This window comes from Bombina bombina, chromosome 7 (assembly GCF_027579735.1).
Source record: "Bombina bombina isolate aBomBom1 chromosome 7, aBomBom1.pri, whole genome shotgun sequence".
In the NCBI taxonomy this organism is placed as follows: domain Eukaryota; kingdom Metazoa; phylum Chordata; class Amphibia; order Anura; family Bombinatoridae; genus Bombina; species Bombina bombina.
In genome coordinates, this window is record NC_069505.1 from 310044032 (window position 1) to 310063023 (window position 18992).

The window sequence follows — 18992 nt, forward strand, 5'->3', positions numbered from 1 at the left end:
CCAGAGTGCAGTGAATAGTTGTGATCGACAGAGTCTCTATTCACGTACCAGAAGAGAGTTACAGGAGAGTAAAAAAAAAAAACACCAGAGTGCAGTGAATAGTTGCAGATTGACAGGGTCTCTATTCACGTACCAGAAGAGAGTTTCAGGAGAGTAAAAAAAAAAAACACTAGAGTGCAGTGAATAGTTGCAGATTGACAGGGTCTCTATTCACGTACCAGAAGAGAGTTAAAGGAGAGTAAAAAAAAACAAACACCAGAGTGCAGTGAATAGTTGCAGATTGACAGGGTCTCTATTCACGTACCAGAAGAGAGTTACAGGAGAGTAAAAAAAAAAACACTAGAGTGCAGTGAATAGTTGCAGATTGACAGGGTCTCTATTCACGTACCAGAAGAGAGTTACAGGAGAATAAAAAAAAAACACCAGAGTGCAGTGAATAGTTGCAGATTGACAGGGTCTCTATTCACGTACCAGAAGAAAGTTACAGGAGAGTAAAAATAACACCAGAGTGCAGTGAATAGTTGTGAACGACAGAGTCTCTATTCACGTACCAGAAGAGAGTTACAGGAGAGTAAAAAAAAAAAACACCAGAGTGCAGTGAATAGTTGCAGATTGACAGGGTCTCTATTCACGTACCAGAAGAGAGTTAAAGGAGAGTAAAAAAAACAAACACCAGAGTGCAGTGATTAGTTGCAGATTGACAGGGTCTCTATTCACGTACCAGAAGAGAGTTTCAGGAGAGTAAAAAAAAAAACACTAGAGTGCAGTGAATAGTTGCAGATTGACAGGGTCTCTATTCACGTACCAGAAGAGAGTTAAAGGAGAGTAAAAAAAAACAAACACCAGAGTGCAGTGAACAGTTGCAGATTGACAGGGTCTCTATTCACGTACCAGAAGAGAGTTTCAGGAGAGTAAAAATAACACCAGAGTGCAGTGAATAGTTGTGATCGACAGAGTCTCTATTCACGTACCAGAAGAGAGTTACAGGAGAGTAAAAAAAAAAAACACCAGAGTGCAGTGAATAGTTGCAGATTGACAGGGTCTCTATTCACGTACCAGAAGAAAGTTACAGGAGAGTAAAAAAAACAAACACCAGAGTGCAGTGATTAGTTGCAGATTGACAGGGTCTCTATTCACGTACCAGAAGAGAGTTTCAGGAGAGTAAAAAAAAAAACACTAGAGTGCAGTGAATAGTTGCAGATTGACAGGGTCTCTATTCACGTACCAGAAGAGAGTTAAAGGAGAGTAAAAAAAACAAACACCAGAGTGCAGTGATTAGTTGCAGATTGACAGGGTCTCTATTCACGTACCAGAAGAGAGTTTCAGGAGAGTAAAAAAAAAAACACTAGAGTGCAGTGAATAGTTGCAGATTGACAGGGTCTCTATTCACGTACCAGAAGAGAGTTAAAGGAGAGTAAAAAAAACAAACATCAGAGTGCAGTGAATAGTTGCAGATTGACAGGGTCTCTATTCACGTACCAGAAGAGAGTTTCAGGAGAGTAAAAATAACACCAGAGTGCAGTGAATAGTTGTGATCGACAGAGTCTCTTTTCACGTACCAGAAGAGAGTTACAGGAGAGTAAAAAAAAACAACACCAGAGTGCAGTGAATAGTTGCAGATTGACAGGGTCTCTATTCACGTACCAGAAGAAAGTTACAGGAGAGTAAAAAAACCAAACACCAGAGTGCAGTGATTAGTTGCAGATTGACAGGGTCTCTATTCACGTACCAGAAGAGAGTTTCAGGAGAGTAAAAAAAAAAAACACTAGAGTGCAGTGAATAGTTGCAGATTGACAGGGTCTCTATTCACGTACCAGAAGAGAGTTAAAGGAGAGTAAAAAAAACAAACACCAGAGTGCAGTGAATAGTTGCAGATTGACAGGGTCTCTATTCACGTACCAGAAGAGAGTTACAGGAGAGTAAAAAAAACAAACACCAGAGTGCAGTGAATAGTTGCAGATTGACAGGGTCTCTATTCACGTACCAGAAGAGAGTTTCAGGAGAGTAAAAAAAAAAAACACTAGAGTGCAGTGAATAGTTGCAGATTGACAGGGTCTCTATTCATGTACCAGAAGAGAGTTACAGGAGAGTAAAAAAACACCAGAGTGCAGTGAATAGTTGCAGATTGACAGGGTCTCTATTCACGTACCAGAAGAGAGTTACAGGAGAATAAAAAAAAAACACCAGAGTGCAGTGAATAGTTGCAGATTGACAGGGTCTCTATTCACGTACCAGAAGAAAGTTACAGGAGAGTAAAAATAACACCAGAGTGCAGTGAATAGTTGTGATCGACAGAGTCTCTATTCACGTACCAGAAGAGAGTTACAGGAGAGTAAAAAAAAAAAAAACACCAGAGTGCAGTGAATAGTTGCAGATTGACAGGGTCTCTATTCACGTACCAGAAGAGAGTTAAAGGAGAGTAAAAAAAACAAACACAGAGTGGCAGTGATTAGTTGCAGATTGACAGGGTCCTCTATTCAGCTACCAGAAGAGAGTTTCAGGAGAGTAAAAAAAAAAACACTAGAGTGCAGTGAATAGTTGCAGATTACAGGGGTCTCTATTCCACGCTACCAGAAGAGATTAAAGGAGAGTAAAAAAAACAAACATCAGAGTGCAGTGAATAGTTGCAGATTGACAGGGTCTCTATTCACGTACCAGAAAGAGAGTTTCAGGAGAGTAAAAATAACACCAGAGTGCAGTGGAATAGTTGTGATCGACAGAGTCTCTTTTCACGTACCAGAAGAGAGTTACAGGAGAGTAAAAAAAAACAACACCAGAGTGCAGTGAATAGTTGCAGATTGACAGGGTCTCTATTCACGTACCAGAAGAAAGTTACAGGAGAGTAAAAAAACCAAACACCAGAGTGCAGTGATTAGTTGCAGATTGACAGGGTCTCTATTCACGTACCAGAAGAGAGTTTCAGGAGAGTAAAAAAAAAAAACACTAGAGTGCAGTGAATAGTTGCAGATTGACAGGGTCTCTATTCACGTACCAGAAGAGAGTTAAAGGAGAGTAAAAAAAACAAACACCAGAGTGCAGTGAATAGTTGCAGATTGACAGGGTCTCTATTCACGTACCAGAAGAGAGTTACAGGAGAGTAAAAAAAAAACTACTAGAGTGCAGTGAATAGTTGCAGATTGACAGGGTCTCTATTCATGTACCAGAAGAGAGTTACAGGAGAGTAAAAGACACCAGAGAGCAGTGAATAGTTGCAGATTGACAGGGTCTCTATTCACGTACCAGAAGAGAGTTTCAGGAGAGTAAAAAAAAAACACTAGAGTGCAGTGAATAGTTGCAGATTGACAGGGTCTCTATTCACGTACCAGAAGAGAGTTAAAGGAGAGTAAAAAAAACAAACACCAGAGTGCAGTGAATAGTTGCAGATTGACAGGGTCTCTATTCACGTACCAGAAGAGAGTTTCAGGAGAGTAAAAAAAAACCCACTAGAGTGCAGTGAATAGTTGCAGATTGACAGGGTCTCTATTCATGTACCAGAAGAGAGTTACAGGAGAGTAAAAAAACACCAGAGTGCAGTGAATAGTTGCAGATTGACAGGGTCTCTATTCACGTACCAGAAGAGAGTTACAGGAGAGTAAAAAAAAAAACACCAGAGTGCAGTGAATAGTTGCAGATTGACAGGGTCTCTATTCACGTACATGAAAGCAGAGGAGAGAGAATAGGGTTAGCTTGATGTAGTGTGCAATTCTTCAGCAGATGTCAATAGGCAGCATGTTGTCTTAATATGCAGCACTGTGCTGAGTAGTGAATGCAGTTCTTGTATAATTCTATTGCTAGTGCCTCACTTATAAAATGTTCACTTTGAAAATGTGAACATATGTTATTATAGCAATGCACATCCCAGTGCAATGCACAGCCCAGACTAGTGATAAATATATGCAGGGAGGGCAGTCAGCTGAGTCCACTAAATTTTGATGATTGCTAATCAAAGACAATTGGAAAGGCCAATTGGAAAGTTAGATTCTGGTCTGGTCAGGCCAGGGTGAGATGTTAAGTAAACAGACAATAAAATTTGGGGAGGTTAAAACTATGGAATAAGACAGCTATAAATTTTAGAATAATAGCAAGTATTGATAAGGATTGAACATCACATGGCAATTAAATGAACATTAGAAATAAGACATTGGGGGAGCCGACCAAGGAAGAGCATGGTCGCAAAGTTTTAGAGCTCCGATAGTGATCAGCCAGATAGGGGCCCAACCTGGGGGAAAATCATATGCAATCAAGCTAAAGGGCTCCAAAACGAATCCTGACTAGAACAGGAGGCAAGCGACCAAAGTGCAGTCGTGTCATTAGGCAGAAATGCCCTTTTATCTGTAACGGCAGAGGACGGGGCCTAGCTGGGAACAGAAAAGCCTACCTAAAGTAGGAACATTAGAGCTGCAGGCGGACAACGCATGGCGACAAGCTGGACATAAGCGGTGCACGATCACTCTCACTAAATAAGGCGACACAAGACGCCATAAAGACCCACAGATCCTGAGTGCACAAAGCTCGGAACACAGGGTGCATCATAACGGTTCCTGCAAAGACGCCATAAGAGGTACGTCACCCACACGCTGAAACAGAACCAGTGCCTTACATAAACATCCCTGCAGCACAACCTAAGACTTTATCTGCACATAATACAGCTTGACAAGGCTACAGAACAAGCCAAAAGAAAAACCCAAACACGCTATACCATAAAATAACTGCAGCTACGCTATCATGGCGGCCAGGAATAAAAACAAAAACGACAAACAAAAACCGGCAACCCCAGGAGCATTGAAACTTAACTCATTTTTCAAATTGACGGACACAGGGGGAGATTTAGAATCACCATATACTCACACTGAAGTCGATATGCAAGAGAAAACACAGCCTTCAGATGGAAGCAATTCACCCATAACAAAAGCGGACCTCTGCTCTCTTCCTACTAAACAAGATTTGACCACATTTATGCTACAGGTTAACAAAGCCATTAAAGATGGATTGGCAGACATTAAAAGAGACATAAATGCACTGGGAAATAGAGTACAACAATTAGAGGAACAGACAGAGGAAACTGTCATGACGACAGACACAATGGCCTTAGAACTGCAGCAACAAAATTCCACTATTCTGCAGCTACAGGCACAACTTGAAGATTTGGATAATAGAGGCCGGCGCCAAAATCTCCGTATCAGAGGGGTGCCAGAAAAAATTCTCCCTGCACAACTGCAATCTTATGCCCAGAATTTGTTCCGGTTTCTGCTGGAATCAGGCAATAACGACACAGTCACAATAGACAGAATACATAGAGCCCTCAGGGCAAAGCCTTCAGACACAGCACCACCACGGGACATTGTCCTTTGTTGCCACAAGTTTACAGATAAGGAGAGGATTCTACAAGCAGCAAGGAAAAGGCCATCCATTACATTCGGCGAGGACAGGCTTCAAATATATGCAGATCTAAGCCCAATGACACTTGCAAAACGCAAAGAGGCACGATACCTCACTCTCCATCTGACTGAGCTAGGGATCCCATACAGATGGGGCTTCCCTTTTTCAATAAAAGTGGTCAAGGACGATAAAACGTATGTATATAAAGAACCTGAAGATATTGACCAATTCTGCAAACACCTAGAAATCCCTCAACCTTCCTTACCAAAATTACGGGACAACAAAGATGAACAAAGAGCAACTCTCCCACCACACCCTCAACGTCCAAAATGGGTGACAATACCCAAGAAAAGGAAAAATGGTCAGGTGGCGGGTGACAGCGAAGAGAACGCAGAAACATAGTCCACCTGATAAGACCTGGACACTTTCTTTATTTTTGGGTGAAAACCAACGGACACTCTTATGTGGTATAGTACAGCATAGCCTAGTCAGAGAAAGACACAAGGGACATATTTCACTATCCCCAAACAAAGCCCTTATTACCACCCCCTCCCCCGGGGGGCTGGCCGTCTGGTGGATTACTGGCAAATTTACTGCCTTTCAACCCCTTACCCCCTTTCTCCACTTTTCTCCATCCGCCTTTTCTTGTTCCCACCTTTTCCCCCCTCTCACTTTTTCCCAGAATTTCCCTACAACAGGGAACTCTAACAACTAATAACGTTAGTGAAGGGTTGTGGGCCGGGCGGTTGGGAGGAGTTCGGGAATTAGTAATGATGATTGGTAAAATGTTAACATTATTTTTTTACTTGTTTATAAATGTTAATTTTCTTGTTTTTTTTTCTATGTTCGTCTGCTGCGACTCTTCAGGGCAATACTCACCCTTTCCTTATAAGGAACATCTGGATACTGATCAGGTACTCTCTCTCATTACAATACACTACACAGGGCTAGTACAGGACATGGTTTGTAAATATAGGATAAGATACGATATCATTAAACAAATGCGCAAGTATAACCTAATATATTTAGATGGCTGACCCAGCTATATCAATTATCACGCAAAACACAAAGGGACTCAACTCACCTACCAAACGTTCTATAGCCCTTAGAACCTTCAGGAAACATAAAGATTCCATTATCTTCATACAGGAAACTCACTTTTTAGCTTCAGCAGCTCCAACATTCAAATCCAGAGATCACCCAGTAGGGTATTTTAACTCACACACTGCGGCAAAAAGAAATGGGGTAGGAATCCTTTTTCACCGAAACATACATTTCACCCTACTGAATAAGGCCTCAGACAAAGAACGGCGTATAATGATTCTCGTAGGAACACTGTTCAATAAACCAGTGACTTTAGTAAATGTATATGCGCCAAACAGTGGCAGACACAAATTTTACCAACACTTATCAAAGTTAGTCACAACACACAGGAAAGGTATGTTAATACTAGGAGGTGACTTGAATGTAGCGCTAGATACAGCATTGGACACCTCTACAGGTAGGGCTACACCTGGATCTAGACCGCCTAACGCAGTATATAATTGCTTTGCACAGCTGGGTACACTTGATGTATGGCGCATACAACATCCAAGACAAAAAAACTACACCTTCTTCTCTCACCCATGGTCTATATATACACGAATAGACTACATAATGGTAGATAGAAACCACATGTCTTTAGTAAGAGATTCCGATATACTACCGACCCCTTGGTCGGACCATTCAGCCGTCCTAGTAACCCTACAGTGGCCGCACCACCCAGTCACCCCTTTTATATGGAGGATGGATGACTCATTATTGAGACACCCAGCCTCATTGGAAGCCCTGACTAAATCACTAAAAGAATATTTTCGCCATAATGCGACACAAGACATTACACCTGCCACTTTGTGGGAAGCCCACAAAGCGGTATTACGTGGGGAGTGCATTAAACACACAGCATACAGACGAAAAACTTACAATGACAGGACTAACATGCTGACGGAAAAGATGAGACAATTAGAAATAACCCATAAAAATAACCCAAAGGACTCAACATCCTTCAAACAACTAACAGAAACCAGAAGGGAACTAAATGCAGTCCTAACTAAAGAGGCACAGAGGAAAGCCCTTGGAATCAAAAAGATGTATTATTATGAAGGAAATAGGACAGGAGCACTACTTGCTAAAATGTTAAGAAACCAAAAGGCATCGTCACAAATACACAAACTAGTAACAACAGAGGGAGTGGAGGTCGTGGATAGCAAACACATAGCTAACCATTTTGGCTCTTACTACGAAGCACTCTATAACTTAGACACTAACAACACTGCCGAACACCAAGAACACATGAAAGAATACATTAGACAGGCAAACTTACCACAGCTGCCGATTGTTAACAGGGAGGAACTGGAATCACCCATCACTATAACAGAGATCCTAACAGCAATCCAACATTTACTGTCAGGTAAAAGCCCTGGGCCGGATGGTTTTACTAATTCATACTATAAAGCATTCAAACATATACTAGCCCCACATCTTCTAAAATTGTTCCAAGCACTGGATGATAATCATCACCTCCCACGCGAAATGCTATTAGCGCACATATCAGTTATACCTAAGCCCAACAAACCACCCACCGAACCAAGCAGCTACAGACCTATATCCCTCCTAAACTCTGATATCAAGATATTAGGCAAAATACTAGCCAACCGGATAAATAAAGTATTATTACAACTCATTCATTCAGACCAAGTGGGATTTGTCCCGGGGAGGGAAGCAAGGGACAATATTATTAGAGCCCTAACATTAACTACTTATGCCAAATCACACAACATCCCCACGATCTTGATAGCCACAGACGCGGAGAAAGCGTTTGATCGCATTAATTGGGCATTCCTGAAAGAGACACTAGTAGCACTAGGATTTGGATCGAAAATGATAACACGTATCCTCCAATTATATACACAACCCAGTGCCAAAGTGAAGGCGAATGGCATGCTGTCCACCCCCTTTAACATCCAAAACGGGACACGACAGGGATGCCCCCTATCCCCCATCCTATTTATCCTGTCAATGGAAGTATTTGCTGCACACATCCGACAAAACCAAAAGATTCATGGCATTAACATCGGCCCACATAACTTTAAAATCGCATTATACGCAGATGATGTGCTGTTCACACTCACAAATCCCCAACTCTCTGTACCAGAGACCCTGAAGGAAATCAAACATTTCGGAAGTTTCTCTGGCTTCCTGGTTAATACACAAAAATCAGAGATTATGAATGTATCCCTGACGCCACAAAGATTCCAACTAATAACAGATACTTGCCCCTTAAAAATACAAAAGAAATCCCTAAAATACCTCGGAGTACAACTCTCCTCTGACACATCACAGCTGTTTAACGATAACTATCTTGCACTAGCACGAAACATACAACGGGACTTAGGCACTTGGGCAGCGAAACCAATCACATGGTGGGGACGCATACAGAGCATAAAAATGACAACATTACCCAGAATATTATATATAATACAGGCCCTCCCCATCCCTATCCCTAGGTGGTATATACCCCAGTTACAGAGACACATCAACTCATTTATCTGGAACAAAAGCAAACCTAGAATCAATAGAGAAAATATGTATAGGAGGCCAGAAAATGGAGGTCTGGGGGTCCCACACATAGCAGATTATCATGAGGCAGTCACATTACAAAGGATTTTAGACTGGCATAGATCCAGGGACACAAAGGCATGGGTGGCGATAGATTCCCATATCTTGAGGGTCCCAGAGGTAGGGGCGCTCTGCTGGGTACCAAAGGAATTGAGACCCCCTCAATGTACAGCATTAGCAATACATAAACATACTTTTGACACCTGGGATAGCATTATCGCACGAAAGAAGCATATTTCGGGGGTGCGCTCTCCTCTATTTCCTATCCCTATTAACGCAGAGTTGGTGGGGGGTTTAGATAAAGGAAAACAAAGGACCCAAGAATGGGGTTATTCCACACCTTTGACGAGGTTCATAAGAAAAGGAAAGCTAGACAATAGAGAAAACTTAATGACAGTTGCAGAAGGTAGATATTCTACCTGGTTAAAATATTCAGAACTGGCACATTTTATTCATACCTCCCCACATAAACAGGAGTTCCTAAGAGAATTAACCCCTTACGAAACACTCTGTTGCAACACGGAAGAGATCAGACACACACTCTCTATCTCAAAAAAACTAATACAATCTGAACACACACGGCACTTACCTACATATACATCTAAGTGGCAAGAAGAACTAGACCATATCATAACAGAGGAAGACTGGATTAGGATTTTTAAAAATACTAAGAAAATTTCAACATCACCACAATTATTAGAATTGAATTTTAAAGTCATCATGAGGTGGTACCTAACCCCAGCAAGGTCACATTCAATCTACCCAGGTGTTAGCGACAGATGTTGGAGAGGATGCGAAGAGAAGGGCACTTACCTCCATATGTGGTGGAATTGTGGGAGACTTAAAGACTTCTGGTTAGACATAGAGAGACACTTCAGGCAGATATTAACACCCGAGTTCACACTAACACCCAGAGTGGCACTACTGAATGACACAACAAAAATAACATGCACTCTCAGGCGCACTCTTTTACATTTAGGAATGTCAGGAGCAAAAGCATTAATCGCCTTGAACTGGAAGAGCCAGACACCACTCTTGATAAGTACATGGAAAGAAAGGGTAACTGATATACTGGTATTGGAAGAATATGGCTATCAGAGAAGGAACAAGTTAAACCTCCTAGCGGAAGTCAGATTCTTATGGGATGAGGTGATGGAGGGATCTAGGACGGATACAGGTCAAGCACACTAGAATAATAATACACTTTTGCTACATTTAACAACACAGCTGAGCTCTAGAAAGTAAGATGGGCATAAACTTCTATTCCTTTGTGTTAACGTTTTATTACGATCCCACCAAGACCTAAACAGCAAAGAGAGAGAGTGACGAGAGACCAACAGAGCCCCAAACAAGGGGATAAACAGCCCCACCTATTTAAAGCCCTGTGGAGCGCAGCAGACGAAGTCCCTTAACAACAGGGGACTGTATTTCTATTTTATTTCGCTTCCAAGTAAGTTTTCTTGTTTTGCTATTTTTGCCTTTTATGTTCTTATGTTCTTTTGTTATATTTATTTCTCTCTCCGTTTAAAGAGAGGGAAAGAATGAGAAAAAGCTCAACATTTGGATAAAACGTCATATTCACATATTTATCTATGCCACCTCACATAAGGACGTAACAGACTACATATAAATCTATACTGAGGTGAACATAACAAAGACCTAGATGCAATTAGAATGAAATATGAATGTTTCTTTTCAAAGAGCAACATGTAACCACTTTGTTCTTTCTTTTTTTTTGTCCTTTCTCTTATATTCATGTTGACAAGATGTAAATGTTGAGCAATGACAATAAAGCATTTGAAACTTTAAAAAAAAAAAAAAAAAAAAAAAAAAAAAGAAATAAGACATTGGATAACAGTAAAACAGATGTAGGACTAAATTAACAAACTAAAATCATTTGCTCTATGTAAATACCCGAAGAGAGTTACAGGAGAGTAAAATAAACACCAGAGTGCAGTGAATAGTTGCAGATTGACAGGGTCTCTATTCACGTACCAGAAGAGAGTTACAGGAGAGTTAAAAAAAAACACCAGAGTGCAGTGAATAGTTGCAGATTGACAGGGTCTCTATTCACGTACCAGAAGAGATTTACAGGAGAGTTAAAAAAAAAAACCAGAGTGCAGTGAATAGTTGCAGATTGACAGGGTCTCTATTCACGTACCAGAAGAGAGTTAAAAAAACTCAGCAGGGGAACTTCCGGGCAGCGGCCATGCTCAGACGCACTGCCGCATGCTGCTAAAGCTTTTCACTAAAAACCTTCAATAACTTTAGTCTTTAGCTGATTAACCCATATATTATTTTGTGTGAGTCGATCTACACTTTGTAACCCACTATTATTGAGCTTGACATTGAGAGAATCGCTATTGGCATGAGCGCCTGGAGCCATTACAAGATCTTGGCCTTTATTATACCCCCCGGCAGGGAGCACTGGGCCCTGTCGTTAAGCAGCACTTCGGGTGCCTTACCTAGGAAATTGGAGTCTTTTGAGGCTTTACATTTATGCTGGTATTCCATCTGCTCTGAGAACTTGCTATGGAGGATGCTGGGGCTATTATCGCGGCTATGCAACAACTGCTGGAAAGCTACCTAAACGTATTTGCAGTGAGTATAAGCACAGGAACTCAGAATGCCAACAATAGTGGTTTTGATCTGCCTGTCTCACTAGACCTAACATCGCATCCTAAGGTGGGTGGTGGTGCCTTGGGGCCCGGTGCCCGCTACTCACCTACACTGGGCCGTTAACAGATTCTGCACGAGATTCAGCGGACTCGAAGGTGCGATACAGAGTAGCTGAAACTGCAGAGAAGATTATGGGGCATGCTGTAAATCTGCCTGTGAAATGCTCTCTCTCTCTTCGCTCACACAAGTAGATCGGGCATTTGGAACTCTCCCCGCTAAAGCTCCTACTCAGAAGGCTAGATCCTTATTGCTACTGCCACCAACCTTGTTTAGTACTGATCCGGTACAGCCTGGACACCCTTTTGCAATATACCCATACGCAACCCGGTTTCAAGCAGTAGTACTGGTGACAAGATGGCGGCCAGTCGGAACAGCTTGCGGAGTCTTCATTTGCTTTATCCCTACTGCAAATTGCAAGCGAAAAGTGAAATCTGGAATTGGGTAATAAATTTGTACCTCATTTACTGACTGGCTTTGGATACCTGGTTTATTTCAGAATGGGGGACCTCACATAACGGCATCAGCAGACTCCTTTAAGAACAGTGTTCATTTGTTAGACTTTTATTTTCATTTTAGGTATTGTGTTTAATATAGCTTTAAGAGCAGTTTTTATTAGCATCTTCTGATGGACACTGAGTAGCTGGGCTAAATATAAAAGTTTTGCCTTAATTCCTGTACTTATGATTTATCTATCTTTGAGCTTTATCAACTATTGGAGGAACTTTTCTATTGGAACATGTCTTAACTGCCGCTGTCTTTTATATTACATTATTCAGTGTTATATTATCTGTAGACCCATGTACCCTGGTTAAGATAACGTATTTTATATGTATGGAGGCAGCTCAGTTGAACATATCTGTAGGCATATGCAACACACGCTCCATGCACTAGGGGTTTCACTATTTCCTGCCTGCGGCCGAGGCAGGAATCATAGTTGACATCACAACTTATAACACTGAGTTGCCATGACCCACCATATCACACCTACATCTCACAAGATCTAACTGGTTTACTTAACTTTGTAACAAACAGCCCTATATTGCTATTGCCCTCCCCTTACATATGCTTCATACTATATACTTAGGACCCTAAACATTTATAGTTAAACATGCCACTGTTTTCTGTTAAACCGAGTTCATATTTTTTCAGCACTAAAGATTATATTTGAGTATATTTTTGATGTGGTCTATCCAATGTTCAACTTTTAAGTTCTCAATCCATTTGATAGCTGTACCTCACTATTTGACCTGTATGATATGTGAGGAGTATGCCTAGCTAACAACCCTATGAGGCCTCTATTTTATATTAGTCTCCAATCCCTATCAACATATGGTAATGTGCTCTTGAGTCCCCACAATGCATATAGGATCTAGACCTCTTTTGGCAGGTTCATTCCATCTCTTTAATGTATAACTCGCCAGCATTCATTATTTTCTATCGCAAACTATATCATATGAAAATGATTCTATATGTATCATACATTCAAGAAGAAAATGTTTTTATCATACTGTATAACCAACCCGAATAAATTTAAAAAATGAGGTTCTTGACTGGAAATCCACAAGTGGTTTCCATGGTTAGCAATAGTCTCCCATATAATTTCATATGCGCATGTATGAGGTCCAAGAGTGGCTTCTTATACCATCTGGGAGGCACTCAAGAATAATAGGCATTCTATCTGTATATTATATCTCTAAAATTGTCCCTTTTATTTGTTTATGGATTTGTACCATATGAAGCTTATATGTTATTATGCTTGTCTTTTGTTTTTGTTCATGTATGCCTTGCCTTGAACCTCAATAAAAATATTTAAAAAAAAAAAAAAACTCAGCACACCTTTTTGCAAAAAATAAGGCTTAATTTTATTCCATAGTACCTAAAGACATATTCTGCAATACAGAAGAATCCAAAACTTTCAGTCCATCCACTCATGCAAAACACATTCACACATTATTTGTCTTACAGAGTACATCAAAGATAAAACATTGAATACAATTTTGAAAGTTTGCATGTTTACAGGACTGTCCGTTGCAACATTGAAGTGAACTTTTCAAAACAAATTTTAAGAGATACAACAGCAGTTTAATGACAGCCTCATGTTGATTCTTCTAGGGACGCCTGAGTTGAATCTTGGTTTTTTTATGTGTGAATGTGTTTTGCATGAGTGGATGGACTGAAAGTTTTGGATTCTTCTGTATTGCAGAATATGTCTTTAGGTACTATGGAATAAAATTAAGCCTTATTTTTTGCAAAAAGGTGTGCTGAGTTTTCTTAAGATTAGAAATAAGACATTGGAAAACAGTACAACAGATGTAGGACTAAATTAACAAACTAAAATCATTTGCTCTATGTAAATACCAGAAGAGAGTTACAGGAGAGTAAAAAAACACCAGAGTGCAGTGAATAGTTGCAGATTGACAGGGTCTCTATTCACATACCAGAAGAGAGTTACAGGAGAGTTAAAAAAATAAACACCAGAGTGCAGTGAATAGTTGCAGATTGACAGGGTCTCTATTCACGTACCAGAAGAGAGTTACAGGAGAGTAAAAAAAACACCAGAGTGCAGTGAATAGTTGCAGATTGACAGGGTCTCTATTCACGTACCAGAAGAAAGTTAAAGGAGAGTAAAAAAACACCAGAGTGCAGTGAATAGTTGTGATCAACAGGGTCTCTATTCACATACCAGAAGAGAGTTACAGGAGAGTAAAAAAAAAAATACCAGAGTGCAGTGAATAGTTGCAGATCGACAGGGTCTCTGTTCATGTAACAGAAGAGAGTTACAGGAGAGTAAAAAAAAAAAACACTAGAGTGCAGTGAATAGTTGAAGATTGACAGGGTCTCTATTCATGTACCAGAAGAGAGTTACAGGAGAGTTAAAAAACACCAGAGTGCAGTGAATAGTTGCAGATTGACAGGCTCTCTATTCATGTACCAGAAGAGAGTTACAGGAGAGTAAAAACAAAACACCAGAGTGCAGTGAATAGTTGCAGATTGACAGGGTCTCTATTCACGTACCAGAAGAAAGTTACAGGAGAGTAAAAAAACACCAGAATGCAGTGAATAGTTGTGATCGACAGGGTCTCTATTCACGTACCAGAAGAGAGATACAGGAGAGTAAAAAAAAACAACACCAGAGTGCAGTGAATAGTTGCAGATTGACAGGGTCTCTATTCACGTACCAGAAGAGAGTTACAGGAGATTAAAAAAAAAAACACCAGAGTGCAGTGAATAGTTGCAGATTGACAGGATCTCTATTCACGTACCAGAAGAGAGTTACAGGAGAGTTAAAAAAAAAAACACTAGAGTGCAGTGAATAGTTGCAGATTAACAGGGTCTCTATTCACGTACCAGAAGAGAGTTACAGGAGAGTAAAAAAAAAAAACACTAGAGTGCAGTGAATAGTTGCAGATTGATAGGGTCTCTATTCACGTACCAGAAGAAAGTTACAGGAGAGTAAAAAAACACCAGAGTGCAGTGAATAGTTGTGATCAACAGGGTCTCTATTCACATACCAGAAGAGAGTTACAGGAGAGTAAAAAAAAACAACACCAGAGTGCAGTGAATAGTTGCAGATTGACAGGGTCTCTGTTCACGTAACAGAAGAGAGTTACAGGAGAGTAAAAAAAAAAAAACACTAGAGTGCAGTGAATAGTTGAAGATTGACAGGGTCTCTATTCATGTACCAGAAGAGAGTTACAGGAGAGTTAAAAAACACCAGAGTGCAGTGAATAGTTGCAGATTGACAGGTTCTCTATTCACGTACCAGAAGAGAGTTACAGGAGAGTAAAAAAAAACACCAGAGTGCAGTGAATAGTTGCAGATTGACAGGGTCTCTATTCACGTACCAGAAGAAAGTTACAGGAGAGTAAAAAAACACCAGAATGCAGTGAATAGTTGTGATCGACAGGGTCTCTATTCACGTACCAGAAGAGAGATACAGGAGAGTAAAAAAAAACAACACCAGAGTGCAGTGAATAGTTGCAGATTGACAGGGTCTCTATTCACGTACCAGAAGAGAGTTACAGGAGAGTAAAAAAAAAAACACCAGAGTGCAGTGAATAGTTGCAGATTGACAGGGTCTCTATTCACGTACCAGAAGAGAGTTACAGGAGAGTTAAAAAAAAAAAACACCAGAGTGCAGTGAATAGTTGCAGATTAACAGGGTCTCTATTCACGTACCAGAAGAGAGTTACAGGAGAGTAAAAAAAACAAACACTAGAGTGCAGTGAATAGTTGCAGATTGATAGGGTCTCTATTCATGTACTAGAAGAGAGTTACAGGAGAGTAAAAAAACACCAGAGTGCAGTGAATAGTTGCAGATTGACAGGGTCTCTACTCACGTACCAGAAGAGAGTTATAGGAGAGTAAAAAAAAACCACCAGAGTGCAGTGAATAGTTGCAGATTGACAGGGTCTCTATTCACGTACCTGAAAGCAGAGGAGAGAGAATAGGGTTAGCTTGATGTAGTGTGCATTTCTTCAGCAGATGTCAATAGGCAGCATGTTGTCTTAATAAGCAGCACTTTGCTGAGTAGTGAGTGCAGTTCTTGTATAATTCTATTTCTCGTGCCTCACTTATAAAATGTTCACTTTGAAAATGTGAACATATGTTGTTATCGCAATGCACATCCCAGTGCAATGCACATCCCAGATAGTGATGCCGCGAACTGTTCGCCGGAGAACAGTTCCCGGCGATCTTAGCTTGTTCTTGTTCGCCGCGGCGGGCAAACATATGCGATGTTCAATCCTCCCCCTATTCGTCATCATTGAGGAAACTTTGACCCTGTATCTCACAGCCTGCAGACACATTTGAACCAATCAGCAGCAGACACTGCCTCACAGACCCTCACAGCTCCTGGGCAGCAGCCATTTTAGATTCATCACGATCCTGCATTCTTAGTGAGAGGAGGTTTAGTGCTGCTGCTGCTGATTGTATAGGGACATAGATAGCTAGGCTAGTGTATTTACTGTCCACTACAGTCCTGAAGGACTCATCTAATCTCTGCTTTAAGGACAGCACCCCAAAAAGCCCTTTTTAGGGCTAGAACTTCAGCCCAAAAAGCCCTTTTTAGGGCTAGAACTTCAGTCGGTTTTTTTTTATTTGTAATTTTATTTGCATTTGCCTGGCTGTCAGCCTGTGTGTGAGGCTCACAATCATATACTGTGATTAGTGCCATCACTGATATCTGCTTAACATTAGTGTAAATTTAAAAAAAAAAATTTTACATCATTTTGCTAGTGTAATCTAGATTTCATTTTCTATCAGGCCTGTGTGTCAGGGCCACATCATATACTGTGATTAATTGCTCTGTGCCACCACTGATATATGGTGTAACATTAGTGTAAAATTAAAAATAAAAAACGTTTACATCATTTTGCTAGTGTAATCTAAATTTCATTTTCTATCAGGCCTGTGTGTCAGGCTCACAGCATATACTGTGGTTAATTGCTCTGTGCCACCACTGATATCTGGTGTAACATTTAGTGTAAATTAAAAAAAAAAACTTTTACATAATTTTGCTAGTGTAATCTAATTTTCATTTTCTATCAGGCCTGTGTGTCAGGCCCACATCATATACTGTGATTAATTGCTCTGTGCCACCACTGATATCTGGTGTAACATTAGGTGTAAAATTAAAAAAAAAAAAAACTTTTACATCATTTTGCTAGTAAAATCTAATTTCATTTTCTATCAGGCCTGTGTGTCAGGGCCTACATCATATAACTGTGATTAATTGCTCTGTGCCACCACTTATAATCTGGTGTAACATTAGTGTAAAATTAAAAAAAAAAAACTTTACATCATTTTGCTAGTGTAATCTAAAATCATTTTCTATCAGGCCGTGTGTCAGCCCACATCATATACTGGGATTAATTCTTCTGTGCCACCACTGATAATCTGGTTAACATTAGAGTAAATAAAAAAAAAAAAAAAAAACTATACATCATTTTGCTAGTGTAATCTAATTTCATTTTCCATCAGGGCCTGTGTGTCAGGCCCACATCATATACTGTGATTAATAGCTCTGTTTTCACCACTTATATCAGGTGTAACATTATGTGTAATTTAAAAAAAAAAAAACTTTTACATCAGTCCCTCTTCTAGTGTTATTTATTTAAGTTGCCAGGCCAGCCTGGCTGCCACAAGTGCCAGGGGGGCCTGTGTGTCCATCCCTCAGTGCCACCATTCCTATCTGGTGTAACATTAGTTTAAATTTTGTAAATAAAAAACTTTGTACATCAGTCTGCTAGTGTTATTTAATTTTCGTTGCCAGGCCAGCCTGCCATTAGTGCCAGCCTGTGTGTCAGGCTGCCAGCATATACTGTGCCTACTCTTCCATCCTCAGTGCCACCACTCCTATCTGTTGTAACATTAGTCTAACTTTTTTTTAAAAAAACTTTTACATCAGTCTGCTAGTGTCATTTAATTACAGTTGCCTGTCTGCCAGCGTGTGTGCCAGGCCCACTTTCCAACTAGTGCCACAAATCATATTTGTTATAACAGTAGTGTAAATATTTAAAATAAAAACTTTTTTGACTGTGAATCATCAGTCTGCTAGTGCAATTGAATTGCAGTTGCCTGCCTGCCAGCGTGTGTGCCAGGCCCACTTGCCAACTAGTGCCATCAATCATATTTGTTATAACAGTATTGTAAATATTTAAAATAAAAACTTTTTTGACTGTGAATCATCAGTCTGCTAGTGCAATTGAATTGCAGTTGCTTGCCTGCCAGCGTGTGTGCCAGGCCCACTTGCCAACTAGTGCCACCAATCATATTTGTTATAACAGTAGTGTAAATATTTAAAAATAAAAACTTTTTTGACTGTGAAACATCAGTCTGCTAGTGTAATCTAATTGAAGTTGCTTGCCAGCATGTGTGCCAGGCCCACTTGCCAACTAGTGCCACCAATCATATTTGTTATAACAGTATTGTAAATATTTAAAATAAAAACTTTTTTGACTGTGAATCATCAGTCTGCTAGTGCAATTAAATTGCAGTTACCTGTCTGCCAGTGTGTGTGCCAGGCCCACTTGCCAACTAGTGCCACCAATCATTTTTGTTATAACAGTAGTGTAAATATTTTTAAAAAAAAACTTTTTTGACTGTGAAACATCAGTCAGCTAGTGTAATCTAATTGCAGTTGCATTCCTCCTAGCGTGTGTGCCAGGCCCACTTGCCAACTAGTGCCACCAATCATATTTGTTATAACAGTAGTGTAAATATTTAAAAAAAAAAACTTTTTTGATTGTGAAACATCAGTCTGCTAGTGTAATCTA